The sequence below is a fragment of the Kogia breviceps genome, chromosome 10 (assembly GCF_026419965.1).
Source record: "Kogia breviceps isolate mKogBre1 chromosome 10, mKogBre1 haplotype 1, whole genome shotgun sequence".
Classification (NCBI taxonomy): Eukaryota; Metazoa; Chordata; class Mammalia; order Artiodactyla; family Physeteridae; genus Kogia; species Kogia breviceps.
In genome coordinates, this window is record NC_081319.1 from 26,113,654 (window position 1) to 26,122,750 (window position 9,097).

Sequence of the window (9,097 nt, forward strand, 5' to 3'; positions counted from 1 at the left end):
TTTGTTAAGGACCAGAAAAAAAAAAAAAAAACCTAGAAGGGGGGAGGTCACCAAAATATTAACAATGCTTATGTGAAGCAACAAGATTACTAGCAATTTTTCATTTCTTCTTTATACTTTTCTAGTTTGTCCCAGCTTTTCTACAAAGAACATGTACTCGGTTTTTAGTCAGACTAAAACGTTATTTTTTAAATTCTGAAAAGCAGGACTCAAAGCTTTACTTGCAGTATTATCCTCGGTATGTAACAACGTGCTTAAATTACTGGGGAAATCAACTATACTTCAATAAAATAATTAAGAATAATTACTGGGGAGAAATGGCAAAAGTGTTTATAGTGTCTGTTCCTAGGCAAAGGCGTTATGGTTGTTTTTTGTCTTTATATGTTTATGTATTTTTCATATTCTCTCTAAGGAGTTGAACAGAATTTTTAACCTTAAAAAATAGATGTTTTTAAAGAGTGGAAATTTGATGAGGGGGGCTAATTCTATTAAACTCCAAAATGTTATTATTATTCCTATAGTAATGACATATCCCCCTCATTCCTGGAATAGTTGAGATTTCTCCAAGATACCTAATTTATACTCAGGGAATAATGTATCTGTCTTTCAAGATCTAGCTCAAAAATGCCCTCATTCCTCCCAAACTGATTTAAGTTATTTCACTTACAAAATATATAATAAGCCTCCACTCTGTGCCAGATATCATATCACGATGTTGCTATTTGAAGCAAGTTCTTATCCTCAGATGATCTTTCCTTGGAGAGCCCTGGGACCCTAGTCACCTCCCTCTCTCTTCCAGACGCTTGTCTCAGGGGCCACGTTTCATCAAAGGGGTCCATAGTTTTTTTCTTTCTTTTTTGCGGTATGCTTCACAGCTGGAGCTGTTTTTATGGGGTCAGTCCTGATTACTATGAATGAGATTTCACATCTGGGACAACACGATGATCCTTTGACTTAGCAAGCCACCCTCTAACTCCATTTTAAAAGGGTATCAAACGCAAGAGCTGGAAGTGAGAGAGGAAACCTGAAGAAGGTATTCACCTAGGAACGTCAGCCTTACCTTCCTAATTCTGACTCATCTATCTCTTTGTTCATCGTTGAAACTGTGACTGAATCTTGTATCACCATCCTTGCTTTAAAAAAAATTCCTTTGGCCAGCTGCATCTAATTTGAGACCTGGTTTCATTAAATACTCACAGTAAAGCTCTTTGGCAAACCTAAGAATTAATATTATGCCAGATCATTTTTTAAAAACATATAAAGAGTTCTGAAATAGGACTGAATTTAAAACCAGAATTCTTTGCTTTAAAGAAAATTTCTGTTTTTTTAAAAATAGGGAGTGGTGCTTTTTTAGAAGGAGGAAATAGTGACTGTAAACTGCATATGTAAATCAGAGCAGCTTACCAGCATCAAAGAAAGAAATCTGTTTATGGAGCTCAACATTCCTTCTTTGACACAGTACAGTAAATGCAATATGGTGACACAAACCATTTGAGTAAATACCAGCTCTAATAATAGCTGCATATCAGTTGGAAAGTATTTTTATCATGTGTGTGCTAGCTCCCCGGCCGTAGCCTTTATCAAGCAGAGCAAAATGTGTGATCACTCTGGCACCGTTTCAGAGAAAGAAGTGATTGATTGTTTGATCCTTGGAAGCATCGATGCTGCTTAATGGGTCCTTAGAGCTAAGAATAATGAAGGAAAAAACCCTGTGTGTCGTTTGATAACCTCCATGGCTAAGAATAAGAGTTTGGGAGGGGGAGGAGTAGAATAAGAAAAGAGGAAATTTAATTCCCCAATTAATCTTAGTCTGCTTCTGACATAATTCTGGATGGCGTAGAGTATTAAAAATTGGCATGCCCCACATTCATGTTCTTGCCCTCCATCCTGTCTCTTATCCATCTCTGTCTGATTTTCCCTGTAGAACAGGGACAGGATTCTGCAAGGACTTGTGAGAGAGGGGAGGAGAAAGTGAGTCCTCCCTAAATTTTGCAATATTTGATTTAGTTTTCACCTGAAGTTCACCTATAGGTGGTCTTATGAGATTAAAGGTGTTCTCACCGTGGTTTTAAATATGCTCACACTCTCTGACATTTGCTTTAAAAAAATGGAGCCTAATTCCCATTCCCTTGAGTGTGGGTTGGACTTAATGACTCACTCCTAACTAATAAAATATGGCAGAAGTGACAGCATGAGACTTCTGAAACTAAGTCATAGTTCTCTCTCTCTCTCATCACTTAGTCTCAGAGAAGCCAATAGCCACATTGTGAGGCTGCTCAAGCAGTCCTATGGAGAAGCCTGTGTGGTGAGGAACTTCTCCCAAGAGCCTGCCAAGGGCTGAGATCTGTTACCAATAGATCCAGCCCCAGTCAAGCCTTCAGATGAGTGTAGTCCCAACCAACAGATTGCTGCATCATCAGGAGACACTCTGAGCTAGAACTACCCAGCTCGGCCACTCCTCTTCCTAAGAAAGGGTGTGACATCATAAATGTTTGTTGATCTCATGGCTAACATAACTTTGTTGATAACTTAGCAGTTAGCTCTTCACCTTTCCTCTTGAAGGCTAGATAATAGTACATTCCTCTTGGGCACGTTGGTAACAAATTTAAATCATGGGCTTGTGTTGTGATTTCCTGTGAAGATTTGTGTACCCTCACGTTCATACACCTGAGGCAGAGCTATGTTCCCTAACTGCTTTTGGACAGATATAATTATTTTTACATCTTTTAGTTGTACAATTGTCACGTATGGTTTGGTAGACAGTAACAATAATTTTGATCATTTTGATCATCTCATTCTATAGATATGTCAGAAGGGGCCTAGTTGTGTCACAGATGACACATTTAGTGGCGGGGACACCAGTGTTCCGATCAGCTTGGATAACTTTCATAATTTAGATATGATGGATTTTAAAAATGAATTAGTAGCAGCGGCCAGAGTCCTTCTTAGGAAGATAACGGTCTCTGTTTGGAAAAATACCTGATGAGTTTCTAAGGAAAAAGAGAAGGCCCTAAGAGCACAGATTTTGCAGGAGTAAAGATGACAGTTGGTTACATATCTGTGTGTTAGAAAGAATTCTGTATAACAGTGGAAGTGGTGGTGGGAAGAAGTAAAACACCAGGTAACCAGGAGGGAGGCTGCAACTCAACCATGGTGTTTTAAGAACAGGACTGTATAGCATTTTTAGCAGTTTGAATTTCTTCAGAAGAAATCCTACATAAATCTTCCCTAGACTTTGAGTAAGACGTTGTGGTTGTGTGAGAGATTCATTTAATGGAAATTAAGAAGAAAGAACTGACAAGGTGTGGGAACCTTAAGGATTAATTCAGCAGAACTAGGAGCTCAGGGCCATGGTGATTCACTAATACCTGAACCCCCCCCCCAAGGAATTCAGAGAAATCTTGAGAATGGCATTGGACTTCTCAAAATCTATCAAAAAGCAGGTCTGGTTCAAACATAATGACTCAGCTAACATCTGTATTTTGTGCATAGTTCATTTTAGCCTTCCAAATGATTATAAATCCCCACTATGGAGTTTTGTTCATGCTCATGTATTTTTCTGCATTTGTGTGTTCAGAGTTCTATCCCTCTAGATTATGATGTTACCTAGACTTTATTTTTTCATGAGTTCATCTACAACATATGCCTAGTGAATAGCATCTAAAACAGGACTCCCCCTTGCCTCTGTGTGTGGGGCGTATGTGTGTTTCCTGCCTCTTTCCAAAGTGTAACACACCTGAATCTACGTAACAACTCTATGAGGCAAACCCTATTCCTATCAGCATTTTACAGATGAAGAAACTGAGACTCAGTGAAGGTACCTAAATGTCCCAAGACACACAGCTAACAAACAGGGGGGGGAAGAGAATTCATATTAGGGATTGTTCAGCTGAACAGCCTACACTGTTAAGTGCTATGCTGAACTACCTTCCTACTGAAAATGGGTGAAATTTTGCAAAGGATCTGAAGGAGGCATAAAAGACTTGATAATAAAGCAATGGATTGGGCATAAAAAGGAGCAAAATTGTGCCATCTGCAGAGACATGGATAGACCTAGAGCCCGTCATACAAAGTGAAGTAAGTCAGAAAAACATATATTGTATAATATCGCTTATATGTGGAATCTAGAAAAACGATAGATGAACTTATTTGCAAAGGAGAAATAGAGACAAAGACGTAGAGAACGGACGTATGGATACGGGGGCAGGGGAGGGGGGGTGGGATGAACTGGGAGCCTGGGATTGACATACATACACTACTATGTATAAAATAGGTAACTAATGAGAACCTACTGCATAGCACAGGGAACTCTACTCAGTGCTCTGTGGTGACCTAAATGGGAAGGAAATCCAAAAAGGAGGGCATATATGTATACGTATAGCTGATTCACTTTGCTGTACAGCAGAAACGAACACAGCGTTGTAAAACAACTGTACTCCAATCAAAATTAATTAAACAAAATAAAGCAACGGATTGGGGATCAAACAGAAAATGACAGCAGGCCAAATTCATTAAAACAATGTATTATGTAAATACTTGAAGAGAAGAGAGCATTGTCACCAGGGGTCATCTGGAGATGCTTCTTTGAGGAGGTGAGGCTTGAGATGGGTGCTGAAGGGTAGACAGGACTGAGGGGGACAGAAAATAATCTAGGCAGGGAAATATCAAAACGATTACAGCCAGAGAAGTGGGAATGATCTGGCATATTTGCAGAGAAAACTGGTCTGTCTTGAGTAGAGGACAGAGGCTGGTCTTTTGGAATAGAAGGGTAGGTGAAGCTGTAGAGAAGAGGGGAATGACAGAGGATCTTGGATGCCAGGTGAGCAATGAAGAGCTTTAGGGTCATGGTGGCCCAGAGCACTTTGTGGCCAGGTTTACCTTTGCTCTTGAGATGCCATCATGGACCGGCTGAATGCTCTCCTTTTAGGAGCAGGCATCATTTCTTATTCTTCCCACTATCTGCCCCCATTCATAGCATAGTACCTGACACCCAGAGACACTTGTTCATAGATGAATAAATAAATGAACGATCAAGAAATGAAGCAAGGGGGGAAGGATGGTAGCATAGAGTAGGGTGGAGTCTGATACACCTGACCGCCCACTTGCTTTCCACTCACTGGGTATCTTTGGGCTTGGTTCTCCTGAAGCCTCAGTATCCTTATCCATAAAGCAGAATGAATAGCGGTTGTAGCCTCTTTGTGATTTGGGGGATGTTAAATGAAATAATGTGTGTACAACATTTACCACAGTGCCTCCTATATAGTAAGCCCTCAATGCAATACATTAATCTCGCAAATCAACTTTAGTGCATCTAGACCCACAGAATATAAACCACAGAAATTAGGAAAAATCTTGGGGAGAATGGTAAACTTTCCTCAGAACCCAGGATAGGGCCTCAAACTGAGCTTTGGGCTAAGTCTCAAGGGGCCTGCTGGCCTCTTGATTTGAACTGGGAGAAATGCCTGGGAATGTGATGGTGAATGGTCTTGAATGCTCTGTCAAGGGTGTTGTTGAACAAAGCAGTGACAACGCTGTATCTGTTTTAGAAAGATCTTTGGCAGTGTGGGTGATGGCTTAGGGGACAGCAGAACTAGGGAAGTTCACTAAGAGGCTACTGCAATAGTCCTAGTAAAGATGATGAGGGCCTGAATTAATGCTGTGACTGTGGGGGTTGAGAGAAGACCTTTGATTTAAGAGGCTGGGAGAAGAAACTGCACTGGATTTGGAGACAGAATGAATGTTGTGGGCAAGGATAGAAAGCAAGGACCACTGAGGCTTATTTGAGCATCTGGGTGACTGGTGATGCCAGAGATAGAAGAGAGGGCAAGGGCTAGGGTAACTGAGGATGTCCGCTTAGGCAACCAGCTGACTCCTTTAACCAAAGTAATAAATAAGAGGGGATGCATTTGTTTTATCTCCTTTTAGGAATTCATAACAGCTATGCACACAATGAAGGCTGCCCCTGACTTGCCCGAAAAAGTTCCAATGGACTTCCCCAACCCCTGCCAAAAGAAGAAAAGAAAAGAAAAGACTTAAAACAGTCCTCCTGTTTACATTTCACCTGGCACCTCTCTCTACCCTATATTTCACCGCTGGTCTTGAGAAGGGAGAACTTTGCCTCAGGAGGGGCCATAGTTACAATGAAAATTCCTGTGTAACAGTGAATCTTCCTACCTCCACCTGATGACCCACTTAGAAGAAGATTGAAAATAAGTAAGTACTGGAATCGGATTCCTCCCTAACATAAGAATCAGGAAGTTCATTTGGCTTCGGTGTGCCTGCGTGCCCGCGTGTGAACATTGGTGGGCGTGTGCATCACCCCTCATTTACATGCACAGAGGAATACACAGACATGGAACACAATCCTTTAGAGAACTCCCTTTTAGTGGGTCTTGGTATCACCATGGTAACATGAGCAGAAGCAGTTCTCCTAGTCACTCAGGGAAAACCTGCAGTTTTGTGATACACACCCGTGGGGAGATTTCAGCCATCCTATGGACCATTGCAGCATATGATGCTCACATAGCCTCCTGGGCTCTGTTTATGTTTGACTGCTTCGCATCTTTCTCATATCAGCTATTTCAGTCGGCCTTCTCCTAGGACCACAGTCCTCCAGCTCTCATCCTGGTCCTTGGTGCTGAAAAAGACTTCCCTCTAAGGGTCTTTGGGCTACTGTACATGGGGCCTTTCCCCACTTAGGTGACACTGGTGCAGAAATAACTTAAATAATTCTGCTAGGCCTTAAAGATATTGGAAAGTATATATCATTAAAACTAGTTGAAAAAAAGTCTTCAAAATGCCAGGAGAATTCATTTCTCAGGTTATCTGTGTACTTACTCACTCAGGAAAATGACATGTCTATGACCTACAGACTCAAAATACCAAGTCAGAGGTCAGCTACCTGTGGGGAGGTTTAAGAAGTGCCTACTCAGTCACTCCAAAAGATAATCAATCTGGCCTTTATTATTTTTCTTAGGAGAATTGGAAATAGCATTCATTAGAGAAATCCACTTCCCTCCAGCTCCGAAGGGACTTCGAATTTTCCAATTGTACTGAAATATTGTATCTCTAGTAATAGTTGTCCTAAGGGAGAGCTTCTTCTTTCTATATAACATTCAAATGATCTTCAAAGGCTTCTGTCTGCTAAAACTGGTTTGAAAATTGGATTTTACTTAAGAATTCATCTTTAAGTACCAAACCATTACTTTTGCTGTGTCATCTGTATACAGTGTCCTCTACAAAGGTTGTCATGAGCCTTAAATAAGTCAGTGATTTTCTATTTTGAGCTTCAGTTGAAACAGAGCTTGTCTTGAGAAATTAAGCAGTATTAATTTTAGAATGTTTTATAGTAAAGATATGTGTTTATGTGTATTCACACAAACATATGCGCACATATGTATATGTGCATAGGTACACATATATGTATGTAAGGATACATGTGTATTTTTATGGCATAGAGGTTAAGAGTATGGGTTGTAGAATCAAACTGTCATGTTGTGAATTCTCCCGCCATGTGACTTTAGGTTACTTGACCTCTCTGCATCTCAGTTTTCTTGTCTGTAAAATGGGGCCAATAATAGCAATTACCTCATAGAGTAGGCTGATGATTAAATAAGTTAAGAAACATGTAGGTCCAAAAACAGCCCGGCACATAGCAAGTGTTCAGTAAATTTAGCTATTTTTATTAGAAGTAGTCGAAATTATCCATATTTTTAAAAAATGAGTCACCAGCAAACAAGAGACTTTTAAGTTATTAGTGTGCTTTACAATATGACAATAGCATTATTCCTACGGTCTGCTCTTATTGGAGAGTGTGCCTCAGTGGGGGCCCTCTGCTGCCACATTCTCCAGCCCAGGGTCTTTGCATGAAGAATTAACCATTCGGGCGGACGTCTCTCCCCCTAAAGCCTTCAGCTTGTCAGAGAGCAAATTAAATCCATGCAGAGAAAGCTGTTTCAGTGGTGGTCACTTTTTGTCATTACTGGTGGTGGTTCTGGTGGTGGAGTTTTACTCTACTGTGAAAATACTCCTTTTCCTTGTTGGTGTAGTGGCAGGAAAGGGAGTGTGGAGTTTCTAGCCTGGATACACATATTCAAGCAGGGTTGGAATTTCGGAAAGATCTATAAGAAGCAGGATGGTGAGCTGGTGGAGCTACTTCTTTTTAATTTTAATTTTATTTTTATTTTTTTGCAGTACGCGGGCCTCTCCCTGCTGTGGCCCCTCCTGTTGCGGAGCACAGGCCCCGGATGCACAGGCCCAGCGGCCATGGCTCACGGGCCCAGCCGCTCTGCGGCACGTGGGATCTTCCCGGACCGGGACACGAACCCGTGTCCCCTGCATGGGCAGGCGGACTCTCAACCACTGTGCCACCAGGGAAGTCCTGAGCTACTTCTTTTGAAATCAAGGTAAGTGGTAGTTGAAGATGGTGATGGTCAAGTGGGGAGTGTTTCTACAGTTTTGCATTAGTAGCTCAGAAGTTAAACACATACCTTTAACCTTAAGGAAATCTGGGCTTAGTAAAGGGTAATAATGGCTGAAGTGACGTAAGAAGGAAGAATTGGTAACAATGGCTCCTCTTCACTAAGCAGGTACCACACTCAGCACCGTGTTCACTGTTCCTCCTCCCACCCCACTGCTCAGGGAAGGCCCCGACGAGGGCCTGTGTACAGTGGCCTGAAGCCCCATCCACACCTGTGCACTTGCACGTTTAGATGGCTCTGAGGAGGTAACATTGGTCTCTAACCACACGTAAGGTGCTCTTATGCTTGTTTTTGTTTTGTTTTGTTTTGTTTTTTGCGGTATGCGGGCCTCTCACTGTTGTGGCCTCTCCCGTTGCGGAGCACAGGCTCCGGACGCGCAGGCTCAGCGGCCATGGCTCACGGGCCCAGCCGCTCCGCGGCACGCGGGATCCTCCCGGACCGGGTCACGAACCCGCGTCTCCTGCACCGGCAGGCGGACTCTCAACCACTGCGCCACCAGGGGAAGCCCTATGCTTGTTTTTAATAGACTTTATTTCATAGAACAGCTTTATATTTGCAGATAAATTGAGTAGCTACTACAGAAGGTTCTAATATTCTAGGTGCCAAGTTGCCTTACT

The 9,097-nt window shown here is 41.9% G+C and overlaps 1 long non-coding RNA gene across 1 annotated transcript in view; it reads left to right on the forward strand.

Annotated features, from left to right (window-relative positions):
• Positions 1-8,259, forward strand: part of LOC136794977 (uncharacterized) — a 31,934-nt gene extending 23,675 nt beyond the window's left edge. Inside the window, exon 4 of the long non-coding RNA XR_010842521.1 lies at positions 8,194-8,259. This is a non-coding gene — a long non-coding RNA (uncharacterized lncRNA). The remainder of the gene's footprint in view (positions 1-8,193) is intronic.
• The last annotated feature ends 838 nt before the right edge of the window (positions 8,260-9,097 follow it).